The sequence below is a fragment of the Lepus europaeus genome, chromosome 7, assembly GCF_033115175.1.
Source record: "Lepus europaeus isolate LE1 chromosome 7, mLepTim1.pri, whole genome shotgun sequence".
NCBI lineage: Eukaryota > Metazoa > Chordata > Mammalia > Lagomorpha > Leporidae > Lepus > Lepus europaeus.
Window position 1 is genome coordinate 61,566,572 of NC_084833.1, and position 8,031 is coordinate 61,574,602.

At 58.1% G+C, this 8,031-nt stretch overlaps 1 pseudogene; it reads right to left on the reverse strand.

The window, feature by feature from the left end:
* Nucleotides 1-3,471: 3,471 nt before the first annotated feature.
* LOC133763827 (GPI-linked NAD(P)(+)--arginine ADP-ribosyltransferase 1-like) lies at nucleotides 3,472-4,643 on the reverse strand (annotated as a pseudogene).
* Nucleotides 4,644-8,031: the final 3,388 nt, after the last annotated feature.

The window sequence follows — 8,031 nt, forward strand, 5'->3', positions numbered from 1 at the left end:
CTAACAGAAACAGTTTTGTGTCCTTGTGTTCCTTTCTTCCCCATGCTCTGACATGTCGCTCTTAGCGCCTGTCCAGCTACATGACAGCAGGCGATTGAGACAAAAGGGGGATCCTGCCCTCATCTCCCCTGGTGACCATCACATGAGGCCAACACAGCTCCCCTGCCCAAGACAAGGCCTAGGTAAGGGGCTTGAGAACCTGCTCCTGGGGGCAGTGGAGAGAGAGGTTTTAGAGCTGAAGATTTGCGGATTAGTGGTGGAGTTTTAAGAGTCACGGCGCCGTGGCTCAACAGGCTAATCCTCCGCCTTGCGGCACCGGCACACCGGGTTCTTGTCCCAGTTGGGGCACCGGATTCTATCCCAGTTGCCCCTCTTCCAGGCCAGCTCTCTGTTATGGCCCGGGAAGGCAGTGGAGGGTGGCCCAAGTGCTTGGGCCCTGCACCCACATGGGAGACCAGGAGAAGTACCTGGCTCCTGGCTTCGGATCAGCGAGATGCGCTGGCCACAGCAGCCACTGGAGGGTGAACCAACGGCAAAAAGGAATACCCTTCTCTCTCTCACTATCCACTCTGCCTGTCAAAAAACAAAACAAAACAAAAAAAAAAGAGTCATGAGGAAGTTTCAAGGAAACGCTTCGATGGAGAGGTTTGGGAGATGTAGGAAGGTTTCAGGCCACTGGAAAGTTTAGGGATTCCGAGGTAAAGAGTAGGGGTGTGTGTCACATTACTAGAAGGGCCTGTTCAGTGAGGGCCTGGGTCAGGGTAGATGACAAGAGAACTGACTAGGGCAGGATGAGCGGCAGAAAGGGGAGCCTGCAAGGCTGTGCAAAGCGACAGACAGCTGAGGGCTTCTGCTTCCTCCACTCCCACACTCCCCTGTGCCTGTGGCCCCACTCCACACCCCTCCCCGGTCGCCAAGGCCAGCAGTCTCCCGCTCTGCAATGGTCTACATTGTTCGCTGGGCCCAGAAGTTCTCAGCCAGCATTCTGGGTCCCACCTGTGACTGGCCTTGGGCTGAGTCCCCAGGACACAGAATGGGACAGGCATGGTCTTGCATCCAAGGAACTAACACTGCAGGCCAAGCGCAATGGGAGCCCAGAGCAGTCAGAGGCTTCTGGGAGAGGGGGTTTCGAGGAGAGGCGATGAGATGAGTGCAGGACCACAGAGTCACAGCCTGGCAGGGCTGGGAGTTTGTTCTGTAGGCAGCAGCCACAGACCCACCTTTGAAGGCTGAAGTCAGACCACAGGTGCTGGAGGCCTGGGCCCTCATCAGGTTCTGCCTTTTCTCTATGTCCAACCTATTCTTTCTTTAGACCTTAGTTTTTCTGACTGTTTAATGGGCACATAGGACCCAATGATCCCCATGTTCCTTTCTGCTGAGAATTTTCTCTTCTCTGGGACACCTGCTGTGCTAGGTGTTGTAAAGGAGGGGACAGGTCATCCCCAAAAGAGAAACTGCAGCTCCTCCCCCAGCTGTGGGCCTCTCCTTTCTCCCTGGTGGCCCAGTGAGCAGGCACAGGAAGGATACCTAGCCCCTGCCCACTCCGGGCCCCAATCAGTGACACAGCAGCAGCCAGAGCTCCAGGCACAGCCTGTGAGTCATCCTTGTGCACTGCCACGGTGCAGGTTCAACATCAGCTCTGTCTACACACGGAGAAAGAGAAGAGCGGCCATGAGCCCCAGCACACAGCCAGGAGCAGGCAGAGTTCAGACAGCCCGGCACTGGGCCAAACAAACCGCACACCAGGAGGACTCCCGCCCCTCCCTCACATTCTCTTCAGAGCTCGAGACACTGGGAAGAGGCCAAGCATGACTGTGCCCTCACTGTACAGGAGAGTGAGAGCCAGAGACAGGCATGACTGGTCGGGGGCAGCCACGACCAGAGCCAGGGCTCTGCTCTGAGTTCCGATGATGTAATCTCAGCTACTAGAATAGTTTAGCATTTCCCCACCCCCTCTCTGGACTGCCCAGCACCTCTCCTACCAGAAGAGCCAAGTTCAGTATCGCTTGGTTCCCACTCCCATCTCTGCCCACGTCTCGCCCACGGTGTGGTGTCCCTGTGGCAACAGAAGGTGGCAGCAAGGACCTGATGCCTTCAGGAAGGACTGGGGCTCCCAGCGCCCTCTTCACCTGTCTCCCTGCCTCCCTCAATTCCTCCCTTCCTCTCTGACCCCTGTCACGTTGTGGGCACCAGCGGATTTCATGGCTATGAAACCAACCAACCACTCATTGTCTCTCTGTCTGCAGCCTCGGCTCAGGAGCGCCTCTCCACAGCCTGGTCCCTCCTGCTGCTGCTCGCGTTCCTTGCGGTGGGGCCCTTCCCAGGATGCCCAGGCCTCTTCTGAGCCACCAGACTCTGGACACTCCTGCCTGCTGCCTCTGCCCACTCTGTGGATGCTGACCACAGCCCAAGGTGTACAGAGCCAGGATCCTTGGCATACCCATCTGCTGGGACCTAAAGCTCACTCACTCTCTCTCTCTGTCTCTCTCACTCTCTCGAAGCCGCCAGACCTGCTGGTGGAGAAACAGGAGAGAATGTGGGGACTGCACCTCATCCAGAGGTCTCGCAGTGACACTGTGAATGGGGGGAGGGCGGGGGGGGGAACTCTATGACAAATGGCAACTCACTCGTAGAAGAGACTTCCACTCATGACAGGACTGACTGGGGATTTGAGAGCGGGGCCCCTCAAATGCATCACCTGTCCACCTGGAGCTCTTATTCTCCCCTCCCAGCAGCCCTCTCTGACCTCTCCCACCTGCTGGGGGAGGGGCCCTGCCTCTGTGCTCCCACAGGGCCCTGGTGCTTTCCCTATCATCTGTCCACGTGTTCCACCCCTGAGTGCAGGGACTGTTCTGAGACACAGAGACGGCGCCAGGAAAAGTGGCAATCAGACAGGAACAGATACCTGTGAACGGCTGCTCCCTGCATTGTCCCCACCTTGGACACGTTCATGTTCTCTGATGTCACTCTGGGGCAGGGGCGGGGACTGGATCCAGCCCGGAGGACAGAGGCAGCGGGAACTGCAGGTTCTCTCAGGGCTCAGCAACCCCTGTCTCTGTCTCGAGGACAAAGCTGTGACTTTTGTGACCGGGGGGGGGGGGGGGGGTTCCCATCAGTTCCCTGCCACTAGCCATGCAGACAGGGCTGTGCCCAGCCAGGAGCGCAGGCCACAGCCCCTGCAAGGGTAAAGCCTCTGGGCACTTCCTCCTGTTTCCACATCTGACCAGTCCTGAGAGCATGGACCAAGGAGCAGCTCCCACCAGCCTCCAGAGACGCCTGCCCCTCAGATGGCCCAGGACCCCTGCCCTGGTCAGGAAGCCTGCCGTGGCCTCCCAGCAAGCAAGCGGCCAGCCCTGACTTGGTTCCCTCCAAGAAAGAAGTGTGCTATCCCTGTAGCTGGAAGAGTCAGAGGGGCTGGGGCCCGTGGCTGGTTCCTGCCCACTCAGTTTGGATTTTGTGCTTCTCTAAGTGTCACATGGACCTAGGGGACTGGGGCCTGTATCCACCAAAGGTCTTGGGAATGGGGGAGGCCGCCTTCTGCACAGGTGTGTCTTCCTCACCTTTGATGTACTCGCAGTTGTATGAGCTGCGCTTGCCCAGCGCCTTCAGGTAGATGTGGGCATGGCCGTGGGCCGGTCTGCTGGCGTTGATGACCCGGAAGGTGCAAACGGTGGGATCAGAACCTCCTCCTCCCTAGTGCAGAAGGAGTAGCCCTTGATAGGGACGCGGATACAGGTCAAGATGCTGAGTAAGGTGTCATTTCCGAACTGTTTGGCCACATCTTACTTCAGGGAAGCAGAGGCAAAGCCCCCAGCCTGACAGTGGCCCCAGGCCCTGATGACCGGAAGCGCAGGCCTTTCACCCCCCAGAACACTTGACGGCACCCGGACTGCCGCTGTTCCCTGCCCAGCAGCTGCAAGGCCTCGGTCAGCAGAAAATGCAGAGTCTTGAAGGAGAAGTGCTGGCGGTAGTGGGCGCAGGAGCAGTCTGCATGGCGCACCGCGGCATTGAACTTATCGTATAGGGGGCTTTCGGCTGAGTAGGCCAGCAGGCCAACCCCGTGCTCCTCCCGGAATCCTGGAGGCCAGGGGGCAGCCATGCAGGACACCGTGCCCGGCACTCCCGCCACTTACAGTTTCCAAACAACCAGTCGTCCGCATAGACTTTGTTGGCCTTGAACTCCCTGTGTGGAGATGTGGGAGGGTAGCCATCATGGCCACTGCACAGCCGACATACTGGTCATCAAAGGAGTCCTGGGCCATGTCCAGGTGTGTATCCTGAGAGAAGAGGTCTGGACGTTAGAGCGGGAGGCACTGGGCCTGAAGGAGTCAGAGTGGCCAGGATGCCTTGGGGCTTCTACTGCTGAACATGGCATAAGGGGCCTCAACCCCCAGGAGGCAGGAGCACTGGACACACGGCCGCAAGCTCCCTGGGGCCCAGCGGGGGCTGCACCCTCAGGCCAGGTGCTCTCAAGGCAGGAAGCACCCAGTCCTTCATCTCTCTGCTCCTCCTTCGAGGGTTCCAGAGAAACTGACAGCTCGGGTGCCTGCGGGGATGGGGCCAATGGAGGACAGCCGTTCCTGAATTGCTTCCAGAAGGCCCAGGGACAGAAAGAGCAAATTCGCCACGGCAGGAACCCACATGCTGGCGGCCACCCTGGTATAGTTGCTGTCTCCTTAGACTCTCACTTCCTCACCTGGAAAATTGCAGGTTAACATGTACAGTTCAACAAGTGTCCACTGACACCTTGTCTGTGCCACCCCCACCCCCGCCCAGTGTGGCACAGAGGGACACGAGGTAGCAACGGTGGCTCAGGGAGGGGCCAGAGGACCCGTCTTGCTGGAAGGGACGCAGGACACTCTCTGGAGGTGACATGTGACTGAGGCCTCGCAGGCTGACTAGGAGCACAAGGCGACAGCAAGTGGAGACGGGGAGAGGAAAGGTGTGCGTTGCGGGCGGGAGGATTTGGGGCAGCAGGAGAGAAAGGGAAGGCTATGGCGGCAGGAACTCTGAGGACAGGAGTGAGTGACGTGTCCTCTGGTCTGGCTGAGGCCAGCCGTGCAGGAAGCTGAGGGCACCAGGGGGCTGTGCTGGCCTCCAGGGCCAGGCGAGCAGGGCCGCGGTCCAGAGGTCCTGCCCTGTCCCTGCTTCCTGCTGCCCACTGAGCCCTCTCCTCCCAGCCCTCAGCTGCCTCCAGGAGGGGACAGAGAGACGCCTTGCTCTGTCCAGGGAAAGCAGAGTCCAGGGGCCGCCTGCCTCCCCAGGGAAGGGAGGGAGCCACAGCCTCCTGCTCCCTGGGAGAGGCCATGAGGGGCCAGGTGGCTCCAAGAAGAGGGCGACCCGGCCTTGGGTGCCGATTGGATCTCAAAGTTTCTGAGGCAGGGTTGCTGCTGCTGCTGTTTTCTGTTCAATTTAACAAAGCAATGGGTGCTTTCTGGGCAGGGGCGGCAGCACCTGAACCACAAAGTCCCTTTCTTCTGTCTCTCCCTATGTTCCCATTCCCACTTTTTTTTTTTTTTTAAAGATTTATTTGTTGTATTTGAAAGGCAGAGTGACAGAGATCTTCTATGCACTGATCCACTCCCCAGATGGCCACCACCGCTGGGCTGGGCCAGGCTGAAGCCAGGAACCTGGAACCTCATCCTTGACAACCATATGAGAACAGGAGCCCAAGAACTTGGGCCGTTCTCAGTCTTCCCAGTACTTCACCAAGGGCCAAAGTACAGCTCCTAGTTGAGAACCGAGCTGCTCCGCTCAGTGGGGTAGCAGCAGAGTTCACCACACCCAGCGTGCCCAAAACTGGACTTGGGATCTTCCCTCCCTCAGGTCCTGCTTACTCATCTATCCAACAGAAACGCTGTGAGCTAATGCAGTGTGCAGGCACTGAGGGTAAAATTAGGAACCAAAACAGAACGGACATCCTTGCTGCCTTCAGGCTGTGGTTGCTGAGATGCCGGGAGTTTGTCATTTCAAGGAGTGTGTGATGCAGGTTAAGGAAGAACACAAAGCTCCTAACCAAAGGACGTGTGAACCAGGACCAGAATGTCCATGCTGTGCTAATGGGAGGAAGCACACAGCATGCAGCACTGCCAGAGGCCCCACGGTGTGAGCACAGCACAAGACACGCCTCCCCATGGCAGGATGCTGTGCCAACGGCGGAGCGTGCAGCAGCAAAAATGCCTCCAACTTTGTCTGTGGTCTCAGGACCCACTTGAGAATCCTCAGCAGCTCTGGTTTATGGAGAATCAGATCCCTGGGTTCAGGCGGGGCTGTCCTCACTCTGTGCCCCCAAGTTCTGAGCTCTTGACTCAGGCCTGGTGCCCTAAGGCCTTGGCCATTGTGGTGGATTCATGGCTGGATGTGACTAAGCGAGGTCAGTTAGCATCTTGCTGAGTTTGGATGTGAAGGCGTGGGCTAACAGAGTCTACCTGAGCCTGCTGACTTCTCAAGCCATATCCCCTGAGCCCAGCTTCCAGTCGGCACCAGGCAGGGAGGATGGCTCTTGTGAGTGCTGGCAGCCGCCCACCTCCAGGACTGCACACACCTCAGTGCCTGAGGCTTTGCCATCATCCTGGGCCAAACATGCAGGCGAGTTCATGTCCCCGAGGCCACCTGGGATCCCCTACAAAGACACTTCCTGCCCCCGAGTCCTTGTCACTCTGGTCTGCTTGGGGAGGAACCCCAACCAAGCAAGAGAATTTTCTCATTGGGTTATAAAGCTTACACTGTCGACCAGAGCTGCCCTTTCAGCCTGGAGCCCAGCATGAATCCACAGCAGCAGCTCTGATCCCAGAGCGCCACAGTAGGAGCCCAGGGGAGCACGAGCGGCAGCCTGAAGCCGTCTGGTTCAGAGGAGCCGATCTACAGACAACCAGAGATGCGCGAGCAGACGTGTTTGTGTGCTGCCGAGAGTCTGCGGCACACAGCTAAACAGGTCTGCAGCAAAGCTCCCGGGGCCACTAAAGCTCTGACTACTCCTTTCTTGCCCTCTGCCCTGCAGAGAACAGGTGGAGAATGAGAGCGGCAGACCCTGCATAGGAGGCACTGTGGAGCGGGCTGAGGGCGTTGTCTCGTGGCCTAAGGAAAAGGAGCTGAGGCTGCACCCAGAGTCACCTGTGGAAGTCCCCAGATTTGGCTCTGCTGGGCCACAGGGAGGAGAAGGCGGCAACGTCAGGGTAGCAACAAGGTTTCTGTTCTCTGGGCTGCAACAAAGGAGACTTTGTTCTCTTTCTCTCTCTCTCTCTCTCTCTCTCTCTCTGTCTGTCTCTCTCTCTCTTTCTTTTTAATGAAGGTCCTCTTTTACTTTCTTGGCTTTTATTCTTCTTCTATTGCTCCAGGGCATCCCTCTGGGGACACAGAACTGGGCAGCGTTTCTTCTCTCTTTTTCTTTCTTTCTTTATTTAATTGACAGACAGTGAGAGAGAGAGAGAGACAGAGAGAAAGGTCTTCCTTCCGCTGGTTCACTCCCCAAATGGCCGCTACAGCTGGATGCTGCGCCGATCCGAAGCCAGGAGCCAGGTGCTTCCTCCTGATCTCCCTGATCAGGTGTGGAGGGAAATGGGGAGTTCTGTCTGGGAGATCTGAGCTCGACAGGGGCCGGTGTGCAGGAGGGAGCAGAGTGTGGGAGAGGCACGGGGGCTTTTGAGTCAGGGAAAGAGGGAGGAGAGGGTTCTGGAAGGGTGAGGCCAGAGCTCAGGAGCAACAAGGCTGTTTCCGGGTTCCAGAGGCTCTATGTGTTAGACTGCACAGAGCTGAACCTGTGCTCCTTGTGGGACCCCTGTACTCAGCCCCTCCAGCTCTGCAATGGCAGAGCGCCCTCTGTCGGGTGCATTCCACCCTCTGTGCTGCCGCGCGGTGGCCAATGGGTGTCCCTCTGGTCACAGAGACCCTGGAGGGTCCCTGCTCAGATAGCAGGCGGCTGGGTTACTCTGCCCCACATGCCTGCAGGGCGGACGCACAGCAGCCAGCGTCAGCCAGCACGAACGTGGTGTTGCAGCACGAAGCAGCCCTGCACTGGGACGCGCCAGCCAA